A 21,035-nucleotide genomic window follows, 5' to 3' on the forward strand; every position below is an offset into this window, starting at 1 on the left:
AATATGAGCAGAGTAACTACCAGTAATAAAACTGAATCGGTAATTAAAAAACAAACAAACAAACAAAAGTTTAGTACCAGTATGGCTTCAAAAGTGAATTCTGCCAAACATTATGAGAAGAGTTAACACCTATTCTCCTCAAGCTCTTCCAAAATATTTCAGAGAAGGAAGCTTTGGAATTCATTCTACAAATCCATCATCACTCTGATACAAAAACAAGAAAAGGGTATTATAAAAAGAAAATTACAGGCCAATATCACTGATGAAAATAGATGCAAAAATCCTCAACAAAATATTAGCAAATCAAATTTTCAACACTATATTAAAAAACTTATACACCATGATCAAGTGGGATTTATCCCAGTGACGCATTGATGGTTCAATATCCCCAATCAATCAATCAATCAATCAGTGTGATACACCACATTAACAAATTAAAGAATAAAAATCATATGATCACCTCAACAGATACAGAAAATGCTTTTGCCAAATTTAACATCCATTTATCATAAAAACACTCCAGAAAGTGGGCAGAGAAGGAGCATACCTCAACATAATAAAAACCATATATGACAAACCCACAGCTAACACAATACTTAATGGAGAAAAACTGAAAGCATTTCCTCTAAGATCAGGTACAAGAAAAGGATACCCACTCTCACCACTTTTATTCAATATATTATTGCAAGTCCTAGCCACGGCAATCAGACAAGAAAAAGAAACAAAAGGAATACAGATTGGAAAGGAAGAAGTAAAACTGTCACTGTATGCAGATGACATGATACTATACATAGAAAATCCTCAAGACACCATAAAAAACTTACTAGAGTTCATCAATGAATTTGGTAAAGTTGCAGTATACAAAATTAATATATAGAAATCTGTTGCATTTCTATTCACTAACAGTGACCTATCAGGAAGATAAATTAAGGAAACAATCTCATTTACAATCACATCCAAAAGTCTAAAATATCTAGGAATAAATATATCTAAGGAGGTAAAAGACCTGTACTCAGAAAACTATGAGACACTGATGAAAGAAACTGAATTCAATATAAACATATAGAAAGATATGCCATGTTCATGGATTAGGAGAATTAATATTGTTAAAATGATCATACTGCCCAAAGCTATCTATAGATTCTATGCAATCCCTATTAAAATACCAAAAGCATTTTTCACAGAACTAAAACAATCTTGAGAAAGAAAAACAGAGCTGGAGGAATCACGCTCTCTGATGTCCAATATACTACAAAGCTACAGTAATCAAAACAGTATGGTACTGGTGCAAAAACAGACACATAGATCAATGAAACAGAATAGAGAGCCCAGAAATGAACCCACACTTTCATGGGCAATTAATTTATGACAAAGGAGGCAAGAATATACAATGGGGAAAAGAAAGCCTCTTCAATAAATGGTGTTGGATAACAGCAACACACAGAAGAATCAAACTGAACTATTCTCTCACACCATGCAGAAAAATAAATTCAAAATTGATTAAATACTTAAATATAGGACCTGAAACCATTTGGATTCTAGAAGAACATGTAGGCAGTAAGCTCTTTGACATCTATCTTAACAATATCTGGGGGTTATGTCTCCTCAGGCAAGGGAAACAAAAGCAAAATAAACAAATGGGCCTATGACAAACTAAAAAGCTTTTGCACAGCAAAGGAAACTATCAACAAAATGAAAAGGCCACCCACTGAATGGGAGAAGATATTTATAATTGATATATCCAATAAGGGGTTCATATCTAAAATATTGAAAGAACTCATACAACTCAGCATCAAAAATACAAACAACCCAATTAAAAAATAGGCAGAGGATCTGAATAGACACTTTGACAAAGAAGACATACAGATGGACAGCTGACACATGAAAAGATGCTCAAGATCATTAAGCATGAGGGAAAGGTAAATTAAAACCATAATGAGATATCACTTCAAACTGTCAGAATGGCTATTATCAAAAAGACAATAAATAACAAGTGTTATCAAGGATGTGGAGAAAAGAGAATCCTTGTGCACTGTTGATGTCAATGTAAATAGGTGCAGCTGCGACAGAAAATCATATGGAAATTCCTCAAAAAATGAAAAATAGAACTACTATATGATCCAGCAGTTCCATTCCTGGGTATTTAGTTGAAAAAAACAAAAACACTAATTTGAAAAGATATATGCACCCCTATACTCATTGTGGTATTATTTACAGTAGCCAAGATATGGAAGCAACATAAGTACCCATCAATAAATGAATGGATAAATAAGTTGTGATTATACATCACATGTGATATACATATAATGTTAGTCATGAAAAAGAATGAAATCTTGCCATTTGTGACAACATGGATGGACCCAGAGGGTATTATGCTAAGTGAAATAAGTCAAACAGAAGAAGACAAAGATTGTATGATTCCACTTATATGTGGAATCTAAAAACCAAAACAAATGAACAAACACAACAAAACAGAAGCAGAGTCATAAATACAGAGAATAAACAGACAGTTGCCAGAGGGGAGAGGAGTAGGGAAAGTAAGAAATAGATGAGGGAAATTAAAAGGTACAAACTTGCAGTTGTAAAATAAGGCATAGGCATGAAATGTACAGTGTGGGGAATATAGTCAATGACTATGTAACATCTTTTAATGGTGACATATTGTAACTAGACTTATCATGGTGATTATTTTGAAATGTACTGAAATATCAAATCATTATACTGTGTAACAGGAACTAACATAGGGTTGTACATCAGTGGTACCTCAAAAACAAAAAAACAAACTCACAGAAAAAGAGATCAGATTTGTGCAGGGGGTTCTGGAAGGGGGAATTGGATGAAGATAGTTAAAAGGTACAAACTCCCAATATTAAATATAAGCAAGTACTAGCGATGTAATGTATAACATGATAAATATAAATAACACTGCTGTATGTTATATATGAAAGTTAAGAGAGTCAATCCTAAGAGTCTCATCACAAGGAAAAACTTTTTTTCTATTTCTTTATTTTTGTATCTATAAGAGATGATAGATGTCCAGTAAGCTTATTGTGATAACCATTTCATGATGTATGCAAGTCAAATCACTATGCTGAATACCTTAAACTCATACAGTGCTGTATGGCAATTGTATCTAAATAAAACTGAAAGGAAAAAAAATAACTACAATGAGATACCATCTCACACCCCTTAGAACGACTACTATGAAAAATACATATGATAACAGGTGTTAGTTAGGATGTGGAGTTATTGGAACTCTTATATACTGTTGGTTAGAATGTGAAATGGTAAAACCACTGTGGAAACAATATGGCAGTCACTCAAAAAAACCTAAAAGTAGAATTACCGTGTGATCCAGCAATTCTACTTCTGTATACATACCCAAAAGAACTGAAAATAGTCTTGAAGTGGCATTTGTACACCATATTCACAGTATATTACTCACAACAGCTAAAACACGGAAGCTACCCCAGTGTCCATGGATTGATGAATGGTAAGCAAAATGTGGTATATACCTATACTGGAATATTATTCGGTCTTAAAAAGGAAGGAAATTCTGACGTGCTACAACATGGATGAACCTTAAGGACATGATACTAAGTGAAATAAGCCAGTCACAAAAACAAAAATGTTATGTAACTCCACTCATGTGAGGTCCTTAGGATCACCAAAATCATAGAGGCAGAAAGTACAACGGTGGTTGGCTGGGGCTGGACAGAGGGGAGAGAATGGGGAACTACTGTGTAATGGGGACAGAATTTCAGTTTTGCAAGATGACAAGAATCCTGGAGGTAGATGGTGGTAGTGGTCTGTATAACATAAATGTATTTAGTACCACTGAACTGTGCACTTATAAAGTGGTTAAGATGGTAAATTTCATATTTTACCACAACAAAAAAAAATTAGAAACAAGTTTTACTAATATGATTAACAACTCTTATCCTGGAGAGGAGCCCAGGGCAAGCACCTTTATCCACAGCAGTTACGCAAAGAACAGAGGAAAAGGTAAGGGGCATGGAAGAGTGTCTAAAGAGCACAGCACAGAGGGCACACGATGGGGTGAGCCTCAGGGCATCCCAAGGCTACCCAACTTTTATGTAAAGCTCAGGACAACTGTACTATATTTACATGGCCCAATATAATACAGTTATTTCCTTATTTTAGGGTAGGAGGAAGGGTTATGGTCTTTGATCTCTGCAGAGTTTCACACCTTCCACAGTAGCTCTTTATTGACCAACTATAGATCAGCAAATATAAAATATGCAAATGTACATGTGTGTACACACACACACCAGCCACCTTTCAAACTCCTCCTTTTCCAGATTCGGCCTCAGGCTTTAGTTTGTGTAAGTTAAACAAATAAACAGCAGCGTGTTTGAGCATTTCACAAAGGCTAATACGCATAAAATGTGTCACAGTAGGTAACATCTTGGCAATTGTTTTTTATTTATATTGCCTAAAGTTATACAAAAACAAATTCTACTTCAAACAGTTAAATTGACTGAAAGAAAACAAAGCTATCTTCTCAGCTTTCTTCCTAAATGGAAAGACTGAGGAATTAGGGTTCAGAGAAGAACAATAATAGAGACTGGGGAAGGAACCAATGAATAAATATTAAAGGATATAAACATATTTGGTACAGGAAAGACTTCTAGGAATAAAAATGATGATAACAGCAGCAACAGCAATAATAATAGATCACTGCCAATCTCTCTCCAGAATTCAAACACCTAACATCACTTTGCTAGACCACATTCCTAAACACAGCCTAAAAAGGCCCCAAGTTGGAGCACTTCTTCCTTCTATCCTGCTCCAGCCTCATCCCAAGTAGCATCAGCCACTGTACTCTTCCCTTTACACACCGGCCTTATTTCATTTCTTCATGTTCAGCAAGTACCCTCTTGCCACAGAGTCATCCTCCATGCTCTTCCCTCTGTCTTGGACAGTTTTGTGGCACACACACACACCTTCCCCTACTTCATTCCCACCTATTTTTCTTTAGATCTTAACTCAGTCTTCCTACGGGAACTTTCCTTAACCCCACAGACAGCTCCAGTCCCTATTCTATGACTCCAGACATACAGGCCCCTCATACTCTCCACTGCACTTAACATGGCTCCAATGTTATATTCCTAAGTGTGATTACTAATTAGTTCCCTCATCTGTGCTACAAAGCTCCAAGTGGAAGAATTTTTACTCATTATCCTATCCCAGTTGTCCAGCTCAGAGCCTAGCACATCATAAACACTCAATTTTCACTCAGTCAAGGATCTACTATGTGTATGCGATATCTCATTTGGTCCTCACATGAGCCTTATGACATAGGTAATATCACTACCACATTACTTGTAAGGAAATGGAGATATACAGAGGCTTTGAAAACCACCCAATGACACAAACCTACGTAACACAAGATGATGGAGCTGGTATTCAGAAACAGGTGGAAAGATTTCCAAGCTATCCTATTCACCACCACTTTACTGAGAGGAAAGCAATGGTCTTCGATCTATAAATGGTTTGTGTACAGACAAACCTGACCATCTTCAGTTCCTATGTCTAAAGAAGTCATCTGTTTGGGAAGTTGCAAGAAAATAAATTTTAGGTTAGGAATCATCCAAGGAGTTCTACTCAAAAATAAAAACTGGCTAAAATATAAAGTTACAGAGTTGCCATTTGCCTCTGTGCCCAATTTTAAATGGTGGAAAGCACACTTAGAAAGATGCTACCAATTATCTTGACTGCTTTCTAAACATACGTGGGAGAGAAACCATCATGTCTCAGTACACTCTGAATAAGCATGGCTAGCAGCTTTGACCACTTAGAGCAAACACATCCCTCAAGTTGATGAGGATCTGCATTGATTAATCCAGACTTTCATTTAGAATCTTGGAAGTTGGTAATGCCAACATAAAACTAAACTCCAAACCAAATAAAGACTGCAATTCAAAGATCTAGTTATGTCTAATTGGCACGATATTTTTTATCAGTAGTAACTAAAGGGTTAGGGTCCCAGTGGAGAGGAAAAAGAGTCCACAAGAAACTACCTCCCTTGTTTCCTGTGTCAGTCCAAAAGACAGGCGAGATGAACTACACATCCTCAGGGAAAGGACCATATTTTACATTTTATACAGTAGAAGCACAAAGGACATAATAAGATGCTTGTTGATCAAACGCCCAGACTTCAGTTCTCCCATTGTAAATAGAACTAGCATCATAAGAAAGCAAAGCCAGATGGAACCCAAACAGATACTACATGGTAACAAGATATATTTTTAAAATATTTCAAAGCCTGGCTTCAAAGAATATGGCATAACCAAGGATGCTTATGAAACAACAAGAGCACACAACCCAAGCTCAGGAGCAGCAAACGTATTTCTGATCGGTAAAACCAAACTCTAAGAATTAAAGTGCTCAAAACAAAACAAAATTAAAAATAAAACAGCAGGCTCCTTGCTAAAGGGGCCCTCAGCCAGAACTGTGGGTGCTTTCTTGATTTCCTACCCAGAAACAGCAGTAGTGGTTAATACATTTTCCTTTCTGTTCCCCAGCTTAACAAACTGTTACAGCCATCTACCTGCTTCTGTACTTTTTTTAATATGTTAAAATAGCAACATTGGAAGGCATTCTGGAAAGATGGTGGCAGTGGCAGCATAGTTTTCATGGTCTCCAAATCCCTACACAGACCAGATAGAACAACTTGAAATTAAATCCAAAAAATACAACAAAACTAGGTGACTTAGTATCCTCACAAACTCCAAAATATATACAGGGTGGGAAAAAACCAGCAACAGCCACAGATCTTCACAGTATCAGAGTCTGGGCAGAAGTGAGAAAAATGAAGCAGAGGGGTAATGTCTGAAGGACCTGAGGAAAGATGAAGCCCAAATGGCCAACAGGAATTCACAGGAAAGCACAGTGGATCAATGTGTGAACAGCAAGTTGAAACTGGGAACGTTGTGTCCTCTCAATTATCGGATGTGTGCAAAGGAGCCAAGATAAAAAAGAATAAATTAGCAGGAGCAACCCAGGCCCCTGTGAACTCTCTGAAGAGACTCAACAGTCTCCTTTCCAAGGAAGAACCTCACACAGAAGAGAAACGTCTGGAAGCGGAATTAAAATTCAACAGAAGCAAAACCATACGATAATCTCGATAGACACAGAAAAAGCTTTTGACAAAATTCAACATCCATTTATGATAAAAACTCTCCAGAAAATGGGCATAGAAGGAAATTACCTCAACATAATAAAAGCCATATATGAGAAAGCAACAGCCAAACATTGTTCTAAATGGTGAAAAACTGAAAGCATTCCCTCTAAGAACAGGAACAAGACAAGGGTGTCCACTCCCACCATTATTATTCAACATAGTTTTGGAAGTTTTAGCCACAGCAATCAGAGAAGAAAATGAAATAAAAGGAATCCAAATTGGAAAAGAAGTAAAATTGTCACTCTTTGCAGATGACATGATATTATACATAGAAAACCCAAAAGACTCTACCAGAAAACTGCTAGCACTAATCCATGAATTTAGTAAAGTAACAGGATACAAAATGAATGCACAGAAATCTCTTGCATTCCTACACACTAACAATGAAAGAACAGAAAGAGAAATTAAGGAAACTCTCCCTTTTACCATTGCAACAACAAGAATAAAATACCTAGGAATAAACCCACCTAAGGAGGCAAAAGAACTGTACACAGAAAACTAAAAGACGATGATGAAAGAAATCGAAGACGAAACAAACAGATGGAGAGACATACCATGTTCTTGGATTGGAAGAATCAACATTGTGAAAATGACTATCTTACCCAAAGCAATTTACAGATTCAACGCAATCCCGATCAAATTACCAATGGCATTTTTCACAGAACTAGAACAAGAAATCTTACAGTTTGTATGGAAACACAAAAGACCCTGAATAGCCAAAGCAATCTTGAGAAGGAAAGATGGAGTTGGTGGAATTAGGCTTCCTGACTTCAAACTATACTACAAGGCCACAGTGATCAAGACAGTATGGTACTGGCACAAAAACAGAAAGGAAGATCAATGGAACAGAATAGAGAACCCAGAGGTAAACCCACACATATATGGGCACCTTATCTTTGACAAAGGAGGCAAGAATATACAATGGAAAAAAGACAGCCTCTTCAATAAGTGGTGCTGGGAAAATTGGACAGCTACATGCAAAAGAATGAAATTAGAACACTTCCTAACACCATACACAAAAAGAAACTCCAAATGGATTAAAGACCTACATGTAAGGCCAGACGCTATAAAACTCCTAAAGGAAAACATAGGCAGAACACTCTATGACATCCATCAAAGCAAGATCCTTTTTGACCCACCTCCTAGAATCATGGAAATAAAATCAAGAATAAACAAATGGGACCTAATGAAACTTAAAAGCTTTTGCACAGTGAAAGAAACCATAAACAAGACAACCCTCAGAATGGGAGAAAATACTTGCCAATGAAGCAACGGACAAAGGATTAATCTCCAAAATAGACAAGCAGCTCATGCAGCTTAATACCTAAAAAGCAAATAACCCGATCCGATCCACAAATGGGCAGAAGACCTAAATAGACATTTCTCCAAAGAAGACATGCAGGTCACTAACAAACACATGAAAAGATGCTCAACATCACTAATCATTACAGAAATGCAAGTCAAAGCCACAATGAGATATTACCTCACATCAGTCAGAATGGCCATCATCAAAAAAATCTAGAAACAATAAATGTCGGAGAGGGTGTGGCGAAAAGGGAACTCTCCTGCACTGTTGGTGGGAATGTAAGTTAGTACAGCCACTATGGAAAACAGTTTGCAGGGTCCTTAAAAAACTACAAATGGAACTACCATATGACTCAGTAATCCCACTACTGGGCATATACCTAGAGAAAACGATAATCCAAAAAGAAACATGTACCATAATGTTCACTGCAGCACTATTTCCAATAGCCAGGACATGGAAGCAACCTAAATGCCCATCAACAGATGAATGGATAAAGAAGATGTGGCACATATATACAATGGAATATTACTCAGCCAAAAAAAGCAATGAGATGGAGCTATATGTAATGAGGTGGATAGACCTAGAGTCTGTCATACAGAGCAAAGTAAGCCAGACAGAGAAAAACAAATACCGTATGCTAACTCATATATATGGAATCTAAAAAAATGGTATTGATGAACCCAGTGACAGGGCAAGAATAAAGATGCAGATGTAGAGAATGGACTTGAGGACACGGGGTTGGGGGCGGGGGCTAAAGGGGAAGCTGGGACTAAGTGAGAGAGTAGCATAGACATAGATATACTACCAAATGTAAAATAGATAGCTAGAGGGAAGTTGCTGTATAACAAAGGGAGATCAACTCAATGATGGGTGATGCTTTAGAGGGCCAGGACAGGGAGGGTGGGAGGGAGTCGTGGGAGGGAGGGGATATGGGGATATATGTATAAATACAGCTGATTCACTTTGGTGTACCTCAAAAACAGGTACAAGAGTGTAAAGCAATTATATTCCAATAAAGAGCTTAAAAAAAAATTCAACAGAAGAAAGAGGGACCTGCCTGGTAATCCAGTGGCTAAGACTTCACCTTCCAATGCAGGGGTTGGGGGTTCAATTCCTGGTCCGGAGCTAAGGTCCCACATGCCTTGCGGCCAAAAAACCAAAACATAACAGCAATGTTGTAACAAATTCAATAAAAACTTAAAAAAAAACCCAAAAAAACAGAAGAAGGATTTAAGAGTCACACACAGAGAAGGTCTAGTCCAAAGTAGGAAGGGAAATAAATTCAGGAAATTTCAGAAAACAAGCAGCCATACTTTTAAACACTACACAAAACCAACAGAAGAAGAAACTCTGTAAAGTCACAAAAGCTATTCTGAAGTCTATCTCAATCTAAACTTTCAAGGAAAATAACTAACTTCACATAAAATGAACATCAAAAAATACTGAGGTCAAATCTCACACAGAGTTATTATAATAAAAAAGGGAATAAGGAACAGAATAACATCCCTACAGACAAAGAAAGCACACCAGAAAAACATGCCCTCCCCCACCAAAAAAGCCAAAAATTCAGCCATGCTATTTCAAAACAAGCTAAAAGATGACACAAAACATGAAAGAACAGCACAAATCAGAATTTTAAAAATTCAGATATGAGGTGACAGTACTCCGGAAAGAATTAAAGATGAAAGAAAAACATTCTGAAGAGAATACTAAACTGGAAGGAACACAGGAGCCACTCATGCAGAGGTAATACCTTAAGAGAAACAGGAGGTGGAAAATGTGAAAAATCAAAAAGAATGAAAGGATTTAAAAGATGGTGATAAAAAATATTGTTTATAATGTAAGCCCCTGAAGAAGAAAACAAGACAAATACTAAAATCTGTATTTCGTGCTATGCTGAAACTGTTGTGAGGGAGAAATGGGATAAAACAAATAAGTTATTATGGAATATTCAAATTCTATTCTCTAATTCTATCCTGTATCCTCAAAAATCAGGATTTTTTTAGTGAAGAAGAAAAGAGATACAGACATAATAAAGAAGTTAAGGAAAACTCTGCAATCCTGACTTAAAGTATCAATATGAAAGCATGAAGAAATTTAACCTTAAAAAATATATATTTCCTAGTTTCACTGAAATGGCCTAGAAACAATGACTAACCAAGTGGCAAAGGGTCCCCCCCCTTGTGCCCCAATTATAATCATGAAATACCATTCCTCTCAAGAAGAAGTCAGTGCTTCTTAAAGAAATGCCTACCTCTAGGTCTGGGGCAGGAAACAGAGAAGATGACAGACTAGCTAAAGCATCTTGTCCACCAGACGGCAAAGAAGCTATCAAATAACTACCAGGGTCATATCAAAAAAGACTCAGGAATCATATTAGTCTGCCAGGGCTGCCATAACAAAATACCACAGCCTGGTGGCACACACAACGGAAATTAATTTTCTCACGATTCTGGAGGCTCGAAGTCCAAGATCAAGGTGCTGGCAGGTGTGATTTCTCTTGAGGCCTCTCAAGTCCTTGGCTTGCAGATGGCACCTGCTCTCTGTGCCCTCAGGTGGCCTCTTCGTACATGTACACTCTCCATGTCTTTCTTCTTATAAGGACACTGGTAATATTGGACTAGGACCCATCCTTATGACCTCATTTAACCTTAACTACCTCCCATCTCCAAATACAGTCATCCTCGGGCTAGGGTTTCAACTTGGGAATTTGGGGGAACACAATTTAGCCCATAACAGAAGCCAACTTCAATGATCATACCAAGTGAAGTAAGTCAGAAAGAAAAAGACAAATGCCAGATGAGGTCACATATATGGAATCTAAAATATGACACAAATGAACCTATCAGGAACAGAATCACGGACATAAAGAGCAGACTGGTGGCTGCCAAGGGGGAGGGGGTTGGGGGAAGGATGGAGTGGGAGGTTGGGGTTAACAGATGTAAGCTTTTCTATAGAATGAATAAACAACAAGGTCGTACTGTAATAGCACAGAGAACTATATCCAATAACCTATGATAAACCATAATGGAAAAGAATATTAAAAAAAGATTGTGTGTGTGTATATATACATGTATATATGTATAACCACATCACTGTCCAGCAGAAATTAACACAACACTGTAAATCAACTATACTTCAATAAAAAAAATATTAAAACTGAAAGAAATGGCCAACTTCAAAACGTTTTTGCTGGTCAAACACGGGACAATTTAAGCATCCTTAATAATAATGGCAATGGATTGCAACCAATCAAATACGCTTAAATCCAAGGGTTTTCTGTATCCATGCTTTCTTTTACAAAAGAAAAAAAAAAGACTCAAAATAGTACTGCTGGTTGATAATATACATTTCTCGTATTTCAAACATTTACCTCTCCCCTAGCCAACCAGCAGGATTTTTATGTTTCTAACACATATCAGCTTTGTTGATGGCGGACACAGGAAAGAGCCTTGGTGTCAAGACATCGACATCAAGCTATATTTTAGGTTCACCAGAATGGATGTTACATGTCATAAAACACCAGAGTTTCACTATATGAAAATAAGGCCTTGGAATTCAGAATAGTAAGGTGATACTGGTAAATTTTCTTTTTCCATCTTTTCTGAGAGTCCCTTCTTGCCGTACATTATGAAGCTGATAATCTGTGAAATGTTATCAGGGTGAAAGCGTTTTTGACTGAGTCAAATCTATTCCTTCATCCAGGTAGAATAAAAAATACTTTAAGTCCATGTATCTAGCAAGAACCATGACAATGGCACTGAGAGCTGGCTAGCATCTGTTCCCTCTCCTGGAATTCCCTTTGAAACTTTATCTCTTCGTCACTCACACACATGTTATTTAGATGAAATTAACATACATAAAAGGATTAAAACACAGGATTCTATCCTGTCAGCACAACGATTGATTCAGAAATAGACAGGCAGTCACAAGAAAGAAATGCAAAGAGATATTTGCTGAGGCCTCCAGGAAAGCAAAGCTCTCTCACTTTTGCGGGAATGGAATTTAATTATGCAAGAATGCAAGGTTTGCAGAGGCCATAATCATTTTCCAGCTCAGAGTAAAGCCTGGATCTACCACAGGTTCTTCTGTAACCTAGCTTACCAAGAAATCTAGCCAATACAACAGTAATAATATTTCCCAGGATTATGGCAGGCCAAATCATTCTACTCTCTTTTATGGTTTATTCCAGAACATCAAAAGGATGTAATACTAAAGGCAGGGTCTGATAACACCCTTTTAGTGGCTGTTCCAGTTCTCTGCTCAAAATGGAAATAAAATGTGCATGTCCAAAAAATAACAAGAAGGATTCCACTTGCAATATGGCAGTGCTAGCCACAGACAGCCACCATTAACTGGACAAAATACAGTAATCAATGACCTGAAAACCCTGGAGAGTGAACAAAAGAAGGATTCTGGACAGGAGTCAATATTTGCAGGAAGGGGAAAGCGTGAGGTTAATTTCTCATCCCTGTGGCGTTCAGCCTGAGGGCAGCCTATGTATAAAGTGACTAAAATTCCAACAGAAAACTCATAGTCTCTCTGGACTGCAGAGCTGGAAGGCAGAGATCAGGGCCATCACAGCTGGACTCTAGCCACCAGATGCCAGATGTGGCAACCAAAGTGTCTCCCCACATTTCTAAGAGTCCCCCTTGGGCATAACTGTCTCTGGGCGAGAACCACTAACCAGGACAAAGGCAAGGCAATGTGAATTGGAGCAGAGGGAGGAGCTCCTCGAACGAGCCTGAGAAGGAGCACTCAGTGAGACAGAAGGATAAAAAGGAGAAGAGAAGGGTAAGAGGAAAACAGTGTGGTGTCCTAGACGAATTTTAAGAAGGGAGAAATCAGTTGTGTTGGAGAAAGTAGCCACATTCAAGAAGACTGTAGTTTTCAAAGACCTGTAATTATCTGGGCTCCCATTTTGGTTGTTCTCTTGACTCTCACTGAACGCAGCTGTGCTAAAACCTGTTTAACAGTTTTAAGGCTCATTCCTTTCTAACTTCTGCTAACTCTGACCTGAAGGGCTGCCTAACAGTTCCTGAGGCCGCCCTGCATCCTGGTGCTTTCCTGAACTTTCACATTGTGAAGTTAATTGATTCCATTTAATTTGCTTCTCTCCCAAGACTACAAGCTCCAATGGGGTAAGGACCACCTTTGCCTTGCTTCCCAATGTACTGTATGTAAGGAGCACAGTGCCTGGAACCAAGGATCTTCAGGAAAGTATTCGTCTCCTTCCTCTTCTCCTTACGTGCACATAAAGTTTTTGCAAGAAGCCTAAGAAAGCACTTTCATGGCTTAAAGTTAATGAGATAGTTTTAAATATAGATCCAGGAGAAGCATATTGCTGAGGACATTAAAAACTGGTTCAATAAACATTTTGAAACAGTATTTACGGTGATCTCATTTACATTTTTACAAATATTCCTCAATAATGTATCACTGTACTTTAAAGATTCAGCTTTTTTCTTTTATGGAATACAGGCATTGTCCTCTAAAAGGATATATTGATACTATTCATTAAAATAAAAAAAAATTTTCAGAAGAGTATTAATTGTTTCAGTTATTGTGGGTTTTAATGGTTCTAGATTCAATAAAAATAAGTAACATTTGCCAATCTACAAATTTAAGCAAATAGGGTCAACATAATACCCACTGGTAGAACAGTAATGCTGTCCCTCATATATAAATGGCATCACTGATCCTTCAAATGGATAATATACTCAGTTGTTTTTCCAGTCACAGTGGATGAATGTTCACACAAAATCACATATTTAAATCCTTACTTTTACAACCCTTAAATAGCAATTCTAACATGAAAGTAAGTCCTGAAGCAGAGAAAAGTTCTGCTAAATGGAACGCTTTCTCAAACGTGAAGTCATGAATTTGGAGTTGACACTCTGTGACATGTTAGCCAATTCAGGAGATCAAAATGCCTAAATATATATTAATACGTATCTGTTTAAGAAACAGCAACAGTAGAGCCTGCTCCTTGAGGAACGAAAAAAAATCAATTGCAATCTCATCGCCTCAGTTTTAATGAGCCCCAAACTGCTCCACAGCCAACAATCCACACTGTTTTTCTAAATGAAACCAGGCCCATGCAGCACAGCTCTCCCAAGCCAGGCTGAAGCTGAGATCCTGAGCCATCTGGCACAGGAAATCGAGCATTACTTCTCCATTTTCAAGGAGGTATTTGCATCCACAGATGGCCATGGGCTAAAGACCTTGTCGGCGGTGGGGTTAGTGCTGGGGAAGGAGAGGACATTTCCAACCATAAATGGAGCCCAGACCAAAATGAATTATCTGCCACAATTCCTGTGGAAGCAGCCCACCTCACAGGAATCCCCTTTCCTCTGAGAACTGCTCTCTCAGCACCTCCACGGAAGAGGCCCCTGCAGCCAAGGGTGTGTCAGACAACCCCACGTCTGATTAGAGTTTGTTGAACTGAAAGCGAGTAAGTGATTGACACAGAATCAACTGGACTGTTTCATCTGAGAATTTAGCATTGGAGCATAGAAAAAGTCTAGTCTGTTTTCCATCAGGCTGTTTAATATATAATTTAGCAGTGAGGTGCCCATGCTATTTCACCATGGAGACAAAAAGCAGAGTGTACAGAGCAGAGAAATAAAGGGAATGCCAACAGAGTTCTCTATAGTTCCTACTGTAGTCCTCTTCTGAGGCCAAACTATTTCCCTGATTCTGGGGTTTCATGAGATACACCTAAAGGCTTATAATTAGTTTGTGTTTCTTGCAACCAAAGTACCCAAGCTAATACTCTAGTGCAGGGGATAGCAGAAAAGAATGAACTCATCTATGTTGTACGGAAGGATCTCAGGAACCATGAAATAAATGACAGTGGAAAAGCCCAGCCAGACTTAGAAATTGTGGGCGGGCGGGCAGAGTGCTTTTAAGTAGAGAATGGTGACATACTCAAAAGTGTCCCAACCCAAACATCAGGGCTATCTTGTGAGCCTAGAAGTAAGGAAAAGTATTAAATATAACTTCACCAGCTCTGCTATAGGGAACCTCACTACCACCATGTTCGTATAACACACATATTAAAGGGAACTGTGTCACCCAGATACTTGTGAATAAAAATAAACAAAACTCCAACTCAAACTGGCAAAAAAAAAAACCCATAAAGGATTTAATTAATTCAGAAAACTAAAAATATAAAGTAAGTATAATTCTAGGCAACTTTCGACATCGTTGTTTTAAATGGTCTCACAGAGGACCTGCTTCCTCTCTGTCTCTCCACTCTGTCTCCCATAGATTTTGCTCCATCCTCCATTTCCCCTGGTGAACACCCCCAGACACTCCATCCTCATGTAGAAAAATGGCTCCTGTGATTCAGTCCACACCACTCAGGGAAAGAGAAAATATACTTCAGGTATTCCTTATAGAAGAATGGGAAAACTTCTTTTTCTCAGAAGTTCCAGCAAACCTCTCTTCACATTTCATTGGCTCTGGCTGGCTTATGTGCCCATATGTGAACAACCACTGTGGCCAAAACATGAAGGATGTTGATGGGTTTAAGACAGTTGGGAGTTCAGGGTCAATCCAATTCCAACTATATGTCAGAGACAGAGGGTAGCTGGTTTCAAACAAACGAACAAACAAAACTAGGGTACTGGATGGACGACAGTGACTAAGAAATGACAAATGACCACTACAGGAGCAAGTGATGTCTCATTTCACATGGGAGTGCCAACTCCTACAGCACTGCACCAGGGGAAGCCCAAACTCACTACACAAAACACACACAAACACACAAAACACACCTTGAAGTCTCATGGGGATACTTACTGGGGCTGGAGAAAAACAACCAGCGACACTGTCAGGTAGAAGTTTGTTAGTAGTGAAAGATGGGCTTAATTGTCCACATAACATCAGTTATTCTCACAAAATGGAAAGAGTTGGAGGCTTGAGATGTGTAGCTTATCCCATTGCATTTTCTGTCTTGTATTGCAAGTTCCACAGTAAGAGGATGGTAGAAGAAAGTGAGAACTTAAGTTATTTACCAAGCAGTTTCTTCTCCAGTCTCCACAAATTGGCAGCGGGGAAAATGGTCCCAGATAGGTTATTTCCTGTCCCGTCGACTCAACATCCATGGCATTTTGTTGGCATCTAATAGTCTCTGAAGCTTTTTATACATTGAGGCTTTTCCTGATGGTGATGTAGACGAAGTCTTCTTTTATGTTTTTGCTTCTTTTTCCACATTTCCATGGATATTAGGAAATGGGGCATTGAAAATGTCCACTTATGCTGCCATCTGTCTAAGAACACCTCCCAGAATTTAAAAAAAGAATTAAAACTGCATGTCTGGCTGGCAAGAGTATAGAATGGCACGGCCATTTTGGAGCATGATTGGGTGACATAGATTAAGGATAGATAAATTTTTAATGACCCAGTCCTGAAGTGAAAAATGTAAGTACAAGTTAATAACAGAGATTTCTGTGGTGAATGACACTGCAGGCAAACACGGTACCCAGCACCAGGATGACATGAGTAAAATGAGGGGGATACACGATAGATAGGATAAGTTACACAAGAAGCAACAAACTAGAGATCCACATGGCAACACAGATGAATTTTAAAAGTGTCTTTAAATGGAAAATGTAAGAAACAAAATGACATCTTTGGCACAATGACGTTTAGCAAATTGAAATTACATATATGTAACACTACTGATATTTTGAAAGATATGTACACATGAGGAAATACACCAAAAGAGAGTGGTTTAGGCAAGCAAAGGGGAGTATGAAGTACAGAAAAGATGACTGGGATGAAGAGAAAGGGATATTATCAAATAAACTGAGAAAGTTCTTGCACAGGCTGCTATTAAATGTGCTGCAAACTGAGAAGTATAATAGTTCTATACTTGACTGTCTTAAATAAAACAGAATAATAACAAAATAGGACTTTGTATTAAACTTTATATTTATATTTAAGTAAAAACAAACAGCCTTTAGACCATAGAGCAGGTATACATACAAATGATAATGGAAAGGAACACTAGCTAATACCCTCAATTCAATCCCAACCTGCTAGAATGCATCTGCTCTAAGAAATGTTTTCCCCAAGTTTTCCATATCTCTCAGTAATACTGAGACTTAGTTTTCCACTGAGGATCATTCCATCAGCATCAATCTCTGACCTCATTCGTCCAGGGAAGAGTTTTTCATAGGCAATAGAATAAACTTCCCAGCAGTAATTCCATTCAAAACCTGAGCAAACACAAACACCGGCTAAACTAAAGACCAAATGGCTTTAGATCCTTCTACCTCCACACCTTCAAATATTTCTAAATCCAAACCCATCTTCACTTCTCATCTCAGAAAAATGTATGTCTCTTCTCCTGTTGAAGCTGGATCCAATGTACATAATCCAACCCCTCCTGTTTTAGTCAGGGTTCTCTACAGAATAGAACCAATAGGATATACATGTACCTATATGAGTAAGATTTATTATAGGGAATTGGATCACGTGATTATGGAAGGTCAGAAATCCTACAACCTGCTGTCTGTAAGCTGGAGACCCAGGAAAACCAATGGTATAAATTCCAGCCCAAACACCTAAGAATCAGGAATATCAATGGTATAAGTTCCAGTCCAAGGACTGCCAGAACAGTCATGCACAGAGAGAGAGAGAGAATCCAACCTCCCTCTGCCTTTTCGTTCTGTTCAAGCCCTCAATGAACTGGGAGATGCCCATTCACACCTGGGAGGGCTATCTGCTTCACTCAGCCCACCAGTTCCAATGCTAACCTCTTCATCTGAAACATGATCACAGGCACACCCAGAAATGTTTAACCAGCTATTTGGGCAACCCATGGTCCAGTCAAGTTGACACATAAAATTAACCATCATATTTCCTATAATTTTAGGCACTTCATTCATCTCACTATTTCCTCCTGCTCCTTTAGGAGCTCCTGCATCTTTCTCCTAGCTACTCTCTTACGGTAAATTCCCTAAACAATGTAGTTCCTCTAACTTACACTCTTTCATATCATCTTTTATACTGTTGCCAAGGTGAACAATCTAACACAAGAATATTACTGTGCTACCACTTAAACTTCTTCCATGTGTCCTTGCTCCTCAAAATGGTGTTTCTTTAAAAAAAAAAAAAGTGGTTTACAGATCTTTGCATCAAGATCATTGATGGGAGTAAAGCAAACTGATTCATGAACATGAAGATTATCAAATTGGTTGAATTAGGATGTCTAAAGGAATGACTAGATCTTTATTTCTAAGGGACACTACAGGTTCTTGTCTTGCATACTAACGTTTGAGAGATACTGACCTCCACCTCATCATCTACTTTGCCTCATCTTACACGATTGACTCTAGTACCTCTGAGCACAGAATGCTGTTCCATCATTTCCAGGCTTTTATACCATTTCTACCCCAGGCTAGGATGCCCTTGACCTCTCTCTCTTCCTTTATTCGTTCTAATAAAACCTTTCTCATCTTTCCAAATTCAGCTCAAACTTTTCTAAGGGCCCTTGTTAGGATTACCCAATCCCTACTTTGATCTCCATCAGCCCTGTCCAAAACACTATCTTAGTATGTAAAATATTTTTATTCTACATTTTCTTCCCTCCTCAAAACCATCAGCTTCTTGAAGACAAGGACCTTGTAATTTCTTCTTTATCTGACAAGGTACTAATTAGTGTTTGTCAAACAGTCAGAAGAGAGAAGAGGGGAAGGGAAGAGGAGAGGGAGGGAGAAGGGGAAAAGGAGAGGGGAGGGGGAGGAGAGGGAAGGGAAGGGAAGGGAAAAAGGGAGGGAGGGAGGGAGGGAGGAAGGAAGGAAGGAAGGAAGGAAGGAAGGAAAATGGTTATTGTACATTAGTCTATGAATTGTCTTGAAGAGTAATGAAAAAATTTTTATTAAAACAATATTCATAAACTAGATGATTTTTTAAATATACTATGGATGAGACAGGATTTTTTTTCTAAAAAAAACTCAAAATTGGTAAGGCACATAAAAAATGTGTCTTAAAAATCTTTATGTTCAAATAAGCATCTATTCCTTCAGAACTACTTAAAATTTAGCATTAACCAAAAAAATTGCTTTTGAATTTTTTGAATTTAGAGAGAAGAAAAATAAGGAATAGAAAGTTCTTACCTAATTATCTAATAGTACAGCAGATAAACACACAAATCCACTTCACCCAGGAAATAAGTAAATTAGGGAGTAGCAGACTGTGCATTTGAAAAAGTGTTTACCCAAATATAGGAATCCAGAAAAGGAAGAAAGGTAAATAGTACTTTGAAAATTGGTTACTTTCACTATAGAAACACTCTAATAATATATCCAGACACATTAAAAATTAATAAAATGATGTGTTAAAAATCCTAGCAAGTACCTGGTATATAGCAGGCTGTCAAAAAATTGTATTTGCTTTTCTCTTCTCACATAGCTATGATAACTAAACATCCCGTTCAAATGATAAACAGCTCATTTTAAAATTAATAATCTATTTAGATGTCTGCACTTGATTCAGCTGAGACACCCTTTTTCCCCTGTTTCTACCTTTCTACCAGCAGGTTCCATCCCACTCCAGATTCTAATGTTTAGTGAATCCTAGTCAAGGGTTCAATTAAGTACCCAAAATCCATCCTGCATTGGTTCAACAGATTTAATACCTTTGCTTCTCCTAACTTACTTTCACACCTGAATTCCAGTAACTAAATTATATTCCTACTGTTTATTCCATTTCCAACAATGGGGTCAATTTGTTTTCCTCAATCCATGCCAGACTGCCAGCCTCTGTACTGGACCCAGTGTCACCCAAAAACTTGGGATGTCAGTCATGACTATGATATCTAGAGCAGGGATACCTAAATTCCAGTCTGTATCTAAAAAACACTGGATTCTGGCAGTCTTCACCCACCACACTTTACTATCTAATCCTGCCACCAAAAGAAGTCATTCTTGTCCCAAGAAAGTCCAGCAATGTCATGATGAAATAGAACTTCTTGTCCCTGCAAGTCCCCAGGATCCTGTAAGTCTGCAGAAATCTATCCCTAAGTGAAACCAATCAACTGCTATGAGTCCCCACCCTGCTTCTATTACAGCGCAAGAGATATTTCTTATTATCTCCATAAATTTATTATCAGATTTATAATTTAGAATCATTATTTGAAAACGTTACACAAAACTGAGTTCAGAAATCTTTCTCGTTTACAAAATAATTAAAATGACTCGTTTCTTTTTCCTTTCACTGGCCATTTCATTCCAAGTATGTATTATGATTGACTATTTTATTTCTAATTGTTTCTCGCTTAGACACTTTTAACTAACAAAAAGGAAATGTGTGCATACAGGAGGCTTTTTAAGCCCCTGTGTATCTGAGAATCCCTACTATCTTGAATACAGTTTCCTTCCAAACTCTGTATCTTCCAGCTTCCAGTATTGTAGGGAAGACCAGCATCAACCCGCCTATTTGTCCTGTTAGTTACCTATCTCCTTCTCACTATAAGTTTAACTGGCTTTTTAAAATACTAATGGTTCAAAA

At 38.0% G+C, this 21,035-nt stretch overlaps 1 protein-coding gene across 1 annotated transcript in view; it reads right to left on the bottom strand.

Moving 5' to 3' along the window:
- Nucleotides 1-21,035, bottom strand: part of GPC5 (glypican 5) — a 1,362,776-nt gene that overhangs the window by 1,312,123 nt on the left and 29,618 nt on the right. The window lies entirely within an intron of this gene.

The sequence above is a fragment of the Hippopotamus amphibius genome, chromosome 14, assembly GCF_030028045.1.
Source record: "Hippopotamus amphibius kiboko isolate mHipAmp2 chromosome 14, mHipAmp2.hap2, whole genome shotgun sequence".
Lineage (NCBI taxonomy): Eukaryota > Metazoa > Chordata > Mammalia > Artiodactyla > Hippopotamidae > Hippopotamus > Hippopotamus amphibius.